The 8,400-nt window shown below is 39.2% G+C and overlaps 1 long non-coding RNA gene across 1 annotated transcript; it reads left to right on the top strand.

Annotated features, from left to right (window-relative positions):
- The first annotated feature begins 7,165 nt into the window (after nt 1–7,165).
- Nucleotides 7,166–8,286, top strand: LOC123970123. Its single transcript, XR_006824883.1, has 3 exons — nt 7,166–7,404; nt 7,522–7,587; nt 7,962–8,286. It is a non-coding gene; the product is annotated as an uncharacterized LOC123970123 (long non-coding RNA).
- Nucleotides 8,287–8,400: the final 114 nt, after the last annotated feature.

The following is an 8,400-nucleotide window of genomic DNA, read 5'->3' as shown; positions in this document are numbered from 1 at the left end:
GGTTGGAATAACCCAGAAATTAGTTGGTCCCTTTTTAACCAAGGAGATGGGTCAAAAATAACCTAACTTGGGTTACTATGCCAGTATGCCTTATTTCAGAAAATAAAACTTTGTTTTACAATATATCTGTCACCTTGTGGTGCAGGCAGAAGAAGACGAGGAGGAGGAGTCCAAAGTTCCAATTCAAATGTTTTACTAATAAAGTAACTCCAAAAGGTACAGACAGGAAGGATGTACACACACTAGACAAGACAACTAAGTAGAACGGCCAATATATATGACATATATAATATGACTGACTGACTAAACTGAAGGAACTAAATACTAACACAGATGAACATTGATTAACAGAACACAGGTGGAACAGATGATGATGGTAAATAACTTAACACAGGTGATGCAGGTGAACTAAATGACAGAAACCATGGAAACAGATGAGTGGCTGGAAAACAGAACTAAGAAACCATGTGACTAGGGGTGACTGTGACAATATTACACACTTCAAGCACTTTTACATTTTTATTGCATTAAATTAAACTCCATCCATCCATTGTCAACCGCTTATCCTGTGTACAGGGTCCCCTGGGGGCTGGTGCCAATCCCAGCTTACATCGGGCGAAAAGCGGGGTACACCCTGGACAGGTCGCCAGTCCATCACAGAGATTAAATTAAACTCTATATTAAAAAAAATTAAAAAACAACTCTCAAACATTCGACAACATTCAATAACTGGATTGAACTTAAGGCTTAAGTTCATTGGCTGCGTCATGTCATGTGACTTTACACGGACTTTCAACTAGTTAGATGACGGCTAACGCTAGTCTCAACGTAGCAACTAAGCCATGGTAATTTTTTCAGCAAATGGTGCTAAACTAGCAACGGGGACATGGACACAGATAAGTTTACGTTACACCAACACTGAAAATACTTGCTGAAAATACTTGCTTACCTTGAATAGTTGCACCGAAGAAGCACCGGCCAAAACGGATGGAGCGCGACGCGACTGTTATTTCAAATGACTGTTGTGAGAAAATTCCATAACAACTGCGGGGTGGTTGCTATACATTCATGCCAATAAAGCTATTTTGAATTTGAGAGAGAGAAAGCCAACCCTATAACCCAGAACATGAGTTCTCTCTCTGAAAAATAACCCAGAAACTCAAACAACCCAGGAATTGGGTCAAAATATTAGCCCTATAACCCAGAAAATGGTTTCTCTCTGAAAAAATAACCCATAATTTTAACCCAACACAACTAACCCAGAAAAAGGGTTAACGAAATAACCCAGTAGTTTTTAGTGTGCAGTACAGGTCAATTGTTATCTAAAATGTATGCTTCAGATGTGTTTATTGCCTGATGTGTGTATCTTTACGAAAGGATAAATTACTATATTTGAATGCATGTTTCAAAGTGGAAGGTTTATATTATTCATGCTATGTTTCCTTGTTTAGTCCCATAGCTTTACAGTGAACCAAATATAATTTAGACAAATTAAAAAATATATCTTTTTGTCTTGAAACCATTGTGGTGTCTGATGTTTGCTGTCCATATTTTTACTGTCTAGGACCGGCCCTGTATGGCAGTAAAACCAAATAACCAGAGTATAATTGGGACCTTAGTCATAAATCTCCAAAGAGATTGACGTGTCTGACCACTAGTGCTTGACACAGGATTTAGTCCTAATGAAGAAACTTAATTTTAACATTGAATACAAGGTTTTCCATGTGTAATACTTAAACACGTATTACATGCAGTATATAAATACATTTCAATTCCTTGGGCAATTGAAAGTCCAGAGAGGTTAGCTGGAAACTTTTAGCCAGTTTAACGTAGCGTGAGTTATGGATTCATCTGCATTTAACAACACCTTGACTGAAAAAACATTAGAAAACACACTGCAAGTTTTGCGAGTTTTACTGAGCTTGTTGTTGTCACACAGTTATAGTACTTTTAGGTCTATAGGATATCTACCAGAATACCTGTCAGTAGTTGTAAAGTTGCATGCATAGATAGTTCAACTTGGTATTCCAGTGGTCCAGCTTGAAAAAAACTGAGGTGAAGCACTGGAGAGTGAATCAAGAAAATCAAGATTGCATGTCATAAGGGTGGGATTAAAGGCAGTTATTACATCCACACTAAAGGAGATAAAGACAGTTAGTCTCAACATTGATTACTTGACTGCTGTTATCAGATTTCTGATTCAAAACTGAAATTCTACACTTCGACAGACAATGTCATGCTAAGCTTTTATCATTGCCTGAAGGTTGGAAGAAACATCTTAGGAGCAAATGGGGAAGGCCAGAAGACCTGGTGACAGATTAGTGGGTCTAAAATTTATTCATCCGCACCTTCATTCAGTAACAGAACCGCTAACCTTGGAACCTCTGTCCTTTATGTTTGCACTAATGTTGTATGTGGTGTACTGTCATAGCCATATCTGTACTGCGATTAATTTCATCAGCATAGCTGTGTGGTAATAAAAGAAACTTCAGACTGACATTTTTCATCTGAAACAATGGTGGGATGCAAATTACCAACTGACTGTTTTAGGCAAAACCAATAGCCAAGAAACAAAGGAATGGCCTTGAGGGATAATCTGCATAGTGAAACTGAGATGGTCTGAAAGGAGGCTTATGTTTGGTTAAAGAGGAGCCTGAGGAGAAAAAGAATGACTCTGATGTGGGACTATTTATGTTCAGGAATGTGTATTTGCTTCAAAATACTGTGTATTATGTTACACAATATTCTAACAAAGTGATGAGACTGGTGATTCACTAAGGCTGAGGCTCTCTGCCTACAGGGGAAAACAGAAAATATATCGAGCTGTCATGCAAAGACCCATGGGGGAATGATGAGAAGAAAAAAACAATAAGAAAAATCACCTGGAAGATAAAGGACAAAGAACAGTTGGGCTACTGGACACTATCCAGCTTAAAGTCATTCTTTGCATTTTTGACTGTCAAGTTCTTATTGACTGCAGTCACAAATTATCTTGACTGAAAACTAAATCTTGAAAATGCCATTTAACAGCACAAAAGATGCCATCAGGGAGGATGAATCATCATTATTTAAAAATGCACATCAATCAAGTCTCAACAAGCAACACATTTCTGGCTCCATTCACACTGTACTGAATGTGGGTATTTGTTGTGGAAAGGGCAGTTGGATGCAATTTTCCTTAAAGGGGAACGCTATGTCCATAAAGGTGATATTCTGTTCACAGCTATTAAGGAGGTACTACTACATATGTGAAAATAAACCAGTGTTGTTTACAGAGCTTTAATGTTTTTATAGATATAGCTAATATTCCATCACTCTGATGCCCCCTAATATCAAAAACATTTAAAAAGTAGAATGCTAAATTCAGCATGAAAAACAGAAATCCTGGTCATCGGGTCCCAGCAAATGATAAAAATAAAAACCTGCAGGTTCCCTAGTAAATCACATTAAGCCTGTTGCAAAGAACCTTGGTGTTTGGTTTGATAGTAATTTAAATTTTGAGCAGCACACCACAAAGCTTGTTCAATCATGTTTTTATCAAATTAGAAATATAGCAAAAACTCTATCTAAATTAACTTTTAAGGACACCGAGACCATTTTACACGCCTTCATCTCATCACGCTTGGATTATTGCAACAGCCTTTTTTTTTTACTTGTTTTACCCAAAAATCTACTTATCGACTCCAGACTGTCCAGAACTCAGCTGCCAGGCTTTTAACCAGAACAAAGAAATATGAACACATTACTCCTATTTTAGCTTCATTACACTGGCTCCCAGTATGTTTTAGAATTGACTTTAAAATTCTATTGATCACTTTTAAAGCTCTTCATGGCCTCTCGCCTTGTTCTATTTCTGAACTTTTAGTCCCATACACACCAGCACGTACCTTGAGATCCTCGGGCAGAGGTCTGTTGTCTGTTCCAGAGTCTCGACTGAAAACTAAAGGGGACAGAGCGTTTGCTGTCAGGGCCCCGAGGCTCTGGAACAGCCTGCCCGAGGAAATCAGGTCGGCTGAGTCAGTGAACTCTTTTAAGTCCCTTCTTAAAACATACTTTTATAGGAGAGCCTTTCCCGATTTTATTTGACTTTATTTTATCCCTTTTATTTTATTCTACTTGACTTATTTTATATTAATCTTAAATGTGTATTTTAGTCTTTTCAATGTTTTCTTGCTTTTATCTTGTATTGTTTTTGTATTATTGTCTTTTGGGTATTATTGTCTTTACACTTGTTAAAGCACTTTGTAAAACTTTTGAAAAGTGCTCTACAAATAAAGATTATTATTAATGAGAAATCAGAGATGGAGTAGGTATGGGGATCAGAGTGAGATTGGGGTCAAGTATTAGGGTGGAGGTGTGGTTAGGTATGGAGGTTGGGTGTGGTAAGGTTTAGGCACTGTGAAGAAGAGTGGATTTGGTTAGGGTATTGCGTTGTTGATAGGTTTACAGGAGGGGCATGCCAGGTAAATTTTAGCCATGGTGCCCAAATTTCTTCATGTCCCAGAGATACAGGCAGTGCTGGTTACACTATTAAGATATTATGACAGACCTGACATTTCCCATATTCATTATGGGAATAATAAATAAACTGTAAGGTTAGGGTATGTCTCCAGGAAAGTCAATGTAATGTCATCTGAAATGATAGAAACAAAACTGTGCGAGTGATGGGGATGTATGTGCTGTTTGAACTCTGATTACTATGGTGGCTCCTTAAATATCTTTGTTATTTTATGACTGCTGTCACAAAAATATTTGCAAGAGGACTTTTGCTTTTCAAATTGGTATTGCATTCCAAGTAGGTTTTAAAATGTCAAAAAAGAACATGACTGGCCTGACTGGGAGACCGACACCGGCTGACCTAACCATCTTTATTGTACTGCTGCAAACTGGCAGCTGAGCAGCCGTCAGGAATTTTCCTGTATGATGTCTACAGATGAGAGCTGCTAGTAGAGGAGGCTGTGGATGAGAGTTTAATGGTGCAGCAAAACCCCAGACCCCATTAGAAGCTATTCAGTGTCAGATCAAGTTTAAGTGCTCTGGTCACTTACAGAAGAGGCAGACCATATAGTACATTAAGTAAAGCTTTCTATGGTTGGGCTCCTTGGCCAGCCGTGACGCTATCTTCTTGAATCCAAAGCATTATACCTTCCATCGAAGCAAAGTCTTGGCTCTCTTAAAATAACTCTAAATACATTGGTTTAGAGTGAGCTCAGACACTTTGTCCAAAATGTAATCCTCAGCTGCTTGGTGAGTACAGACAGACTAGACTGTTGGAATGATTTCCAGGCTCCTCCCCGACACATAAATGCGCCTTGCCTGAAGGCAACATTAGTTATGGCCTTCTTATTTCTAAAGGCTGGTTAACCATTTAGTGCAGTAACCCCACCACGCTCTCTGATAAAGCAGGAGACATTTCAGTGGCCTCACAAATATACCACTAACCGTGTGTAATGACATCACGGAGCAGCATGTTACGGTTGTAGCTCCTCAAGGATCGGCAGGTGATTAATGGTAGACAGAAGGAGTAGAAACAAACTTCTGAGACAGAAATCTGAATTCAGTCTTTGAACTTTTCTATTATCTTGATTTGTTGTGAAATACTGGATCATTTGAACAGTTATTGTGATGAAACCATGAGACGTTTGGAGATGAAATGTACCAAGACAAACCACAGATTTTATGTAAGAGGACAAAGGACATAAAACTTAAATAAACTTTGCGCTTTAAAAAGTTGAATCTTAAAACAATGTGTTGGATTTTTATAAATGTATCTAATGTTCAGTTGTCTAAACAAACAGGACCTTCAGAGGACACAGCTGTTGTCACAGCCACTGTTTGATGTTAACAGCTGATTGCAAACACTGGACGCACACTATATTTCTATGAAAAATGTTTTGTTGATTGCCTTGTAGTTTTTAAAGAAGGAATAATTACTTAAAAATCATGTTTGCTATGTAAAATCAGACTTTGAGCACCCCCATATCACCAAAATGTCATGATCCTTGTTTCTCCCAAGCTTCGACTGTGAGACTGACAGTCGATTGAGGCTCCGCCCATGATTTTAATAAGAATTATTGTGTAGATGACAACAGGAGCAAACACAATGGAGGTGGCAGAATTTAAATGAGGGTTTTGCATGGTTTAATGGTTTCTGCCATGGAGAGTCGGGAGGGGATGCAGCCACTGCGTAAAAACCTTAGTTTGTTTCATTCAGTGCGTCCCGAGTATGTGGAATTCGCTGTACCTGCCCGTCCTGCCTGAGACTGCAATAAGTACTTGGGACAGCACACCTGAAAAACTGCTTTGGGAAACCCCAGCAGAAAAAAGCTACAGTATTTTGGAATGACCCAGATGCGTGGAAATGCCAGCCGACCGTCCGTAGCGTGCCCGGTTGCTCCACGATCTCCTGTCCCTAAGCCCCATTCCCTCTCTGATACCTACAATGGGTTGTGTTGCTGTTACGACCGCCGTGCTGTAAACAGTTGGGAACAGTGATCGTTCCCTCTGGCTGGATAAACTTCACGCACTACTGCAGCTGGGGGCTCTCTGCAGCGCCACACATCCTTCTAAATTCTTCCATCTCACAGAGGAAAGAAGTCAGGTCGAAACGAAATTTGCTTCATTGGCATGAATGTTAATACAGTTCATACAGTTAAAACAGTATTACCAAAGCTTCAAGGAAAATACAAAAAAAACATAATTAAATTCTTATAGTTCATCGAATAAATAATTTTATTTCTATATATTGGATATAGAATAATATCTAATATTTTTAATTTCTCTACATCTTCTTTCATTACAGCTGTGTCTGCCTACTTGCAACGATAACAGCAGCCATCTCTGCGTAACACTTGGCGGTTTGCACCTTCCTTTCAAAGGTATTAAATACAGATGCTGTTGCACTTGTAACATAGATGAAATGATCTAGGTTTAAAAATAGGAAAAGCCTATAAAAATCTGAATGAGTGATTTTATTTTTAAAATGCAACTTGAGAGATTATCTAAGGATTTTAAAGGGTTAAAATTCAGATACCAGGGCAAAATAGACCGACAGGTTAGTTTGACAGCTGACAGCAGGTAGGCCCGCCCACCTGCTCCCGCGTCTCTGGGAGCGAGCGGAAGTTTTTTCCCCCGCTTCTGTGTGTGTGTGGAGAGACAGAAGTGCTACGCTGCTGTAGAGGATGAAAACTGTGAAAACCGGAGAAACCTGGAGAAAATACAGCTAAAAACGAACTATACTGAGGCTAACTTCAACACTACAAACGTGGTAGCTAACTGCTGTAAGAATTTAGTTGTAAGTTCAGTGTTTAGATATAGCGCTTGAGACGACTACTAGCAGCGTCGGTAGCTTTGATGTCCGTAGGATTTCCCGCGACGCGCAGTCTTTGCTGATTCAAGAGCGAGGTAATTCATTTAAAATTGCTTTTGTTCAGTCTTTATCACCTTACTGGGAAAGCTAACTTATTTTGCACTGAGAGAAAGTACTGAAAGTTGCATACGGTCTCGTATGTTTCGTTTTAGAAGACCTTGTGGCTTTACTGGGTGCCGCCATTTTTGGGTGTGTGTCCAGCCGCTCTGGTGAAATCGGTGAGAATTTTCATTTTCAACTTAAGAATTTCACTTACTTTGTACCTTAAATTATTTATGTGCACTTAGTGAATATGAAGCTACAATTTTAGTTGAACAAGCTGGTTTACTGTGTTGTTTAATGTATAAACTCAGCTTACTTTATTTTGCACTTGCATCAAAACTTTAATTGTTCTAACGTGCAGCTTATTGGTGCAGCTTATCTGGTTGTGTGCAGCCAAGTTATTTATGTTTATATGCTGAATATTGAGAGAGAGGCACAGAAAGTAAACACCCACAGTATGTATATCATTGTGTATTGTGAATTTCATGTAGTGTATATTATTGCATGAGACTTAAGCAGTGAATATTTCTCTGACCCTGTCTGTTGACAGGTCAGGTTTTTTTTGTGTGTGTGTGTGTTTCTTTTCCCATTGTCTGGATTGGATCTGCGGATGAAAATTGATGGCGAGCCGTCCCTCTTGAATGATTGTGGAAGCCATTCCCTCTTCAGGATCACTGGACCTGTCCCGCTACTACTGCACTTTGCGGTGTGGTAGGCCCCACTACAACACAAAACCCCTTCACTCACCTTCACACTCCTTCCCCCACACACATACATACACCAACCCTATGGAACTCTGAACTCTGACTTACCTTCGACACATCCATTTTTTTGTTTGGACTTTGGACTCACTTAAACAAACTCACCTGTTCACACCTTGGGACTGAGAATTTGGAGCTGAGTAGTAGGAATCATTCCTGCAGTTAAGGGTTACTGTTGTACTGTGTGAATTCTATTGGATTGTATTATTGAACTGGATCTGAACAAAC

The sequence above is a fragment of the Micropterus dolomieu genome, linkage group LG04 (assembly GCF_021292245.1).
Source record: "Micropterus dolomieu isolate WLL.071019.BEF.003 ecotype Adirondacks linkage group LG04, ASM2129224v1, whole genome shotgun sequence".
Classification (NCBI taxonomy): Eukaryota; Metazoa; Chordata; class Actinopteri; order Centrarchiformes; family Centrarchidae; genus Micropterus; species Micropterus dolomieu.
The sequence above is the reverse complement of the archived record's forward strand: the minus strand, read 5'-3'. Positions and strand labels throughout refer to the sequence as shown.